Genomic DNA, 1,312 nt, shown 5'->3' with positions numbered 1-1,312 from the left:
CTTAGGCACACTCTACATCAGTGATCCCTTTCCTCTTTGGCCCCATAATCTTCTTGATCAGAAAATTTGGGACACTACCAAGGTACATGATGTAACAAGGGACCCACATTTAGTTTGGTAAACAAATTTATCATCTGACACAAAATGCAGCCCTGCACAGCCCTAGGTTATAAGGAGTTAAACCCACTTAGTTTCCTTTTGAAGTCATCTCTGTAAACTAACTTTGTTTACAGGAATTACTGAGGAAGGAATTTTATCTTAGCAAACAACAAGAAACTGTTATGGATCACTGAATATAGGAACCAGATCAAAGACCAGATTAAAATTTGATTAGAGCCGTTTATTACTGAGCTCATGGTCCTCAGTCTGAGCAACAAAGGAATGTAGGTAGCAGGATGGTATTTATAACAGAAATCACATCCAGTTTGGTAAGCGAATTTGTTATCTAGCACAGAACAACAGAAAGCTACTCATTTGACACAGCTGCAAACTGTAACTAAGGGGTCTTTTACAGTTTAGTGATAAGCGCATATTTTTACATCTTAAGCTGACCACGTTGTAGGAGACGGTTAAGGAGGGAGTTTGCTCCAGCTTGCTGCCTTGACAAGGAACAGTTATTCACTGTTAAACAGCCTTGAGCACGGAGTGAGAATTCATTTCTTAGAGTAGATAACAGGAAGCACAAGGTTTTTTCTAATAATTTCCCACAGTCAAAGTGCAAAATTCAGTTAACCCGTTGTAGAAACAGCCACTAGTTACCTAACAACCTAAAACATCAGTGAGTATACATTTCTCACACAAGAGAAAATGCAAAATTTACATATATGGCCTAAAATGTGAGTTAACCCAGTACAGGATCAAACTCAAGACCTTACATTTGCCAGGCAGGCACTTAGGCCTGCTAACCTATCTTCCTGGACTTAGGATTTTATAAGGATTTTTTTTCTCCTTGAATGCCTTCAGGGCACTTTTGGATGGCGGGAGTGTTGTGGGGATCGAACTACAGCAACCTGAGGCTGCCAGCATTGTGGAAGCAGCCACTTAAAGAACGGAGCTAGGGCCAGGCCCCCAAGGATTTAGGATTTTAAAATGATAGCAGCAATTTGTTTTTTGGTTTGGTTTTTTTTTTAATGTCTCAGCTGCTTCCCTTTTCTCTTTATTTATTTATTTATTTATCTATTTATTTTGTGTGTGTGTGTGGCCAGCTCAGCCCACCAAGGGGGTGGGGCTGGCTGGCATGTGGTGCTGGGGGATTGAACCACGGTCCCTGTGCTTTGCTAAGCTTGTTCTAAGTAGGTGCTTTAGACCACTG

Source organism: Octodon degus, unplaced genomic scaffold (assembly GCF_000260255.1).
Source record: "Octodon degus isolate 3935 unplaced genomic scaffold, OctDeg1.0 scaffold00117, whole genome shotgun sequence".
Taxonomy (NCBI): Eukaryota; Metazoa; Chordata; class Mammalia; order Rodentia; family Octodontidae; genus Octodon; species Octodon degus.
Note: the sequence above shows the minus strand (reverse complement) of the source record.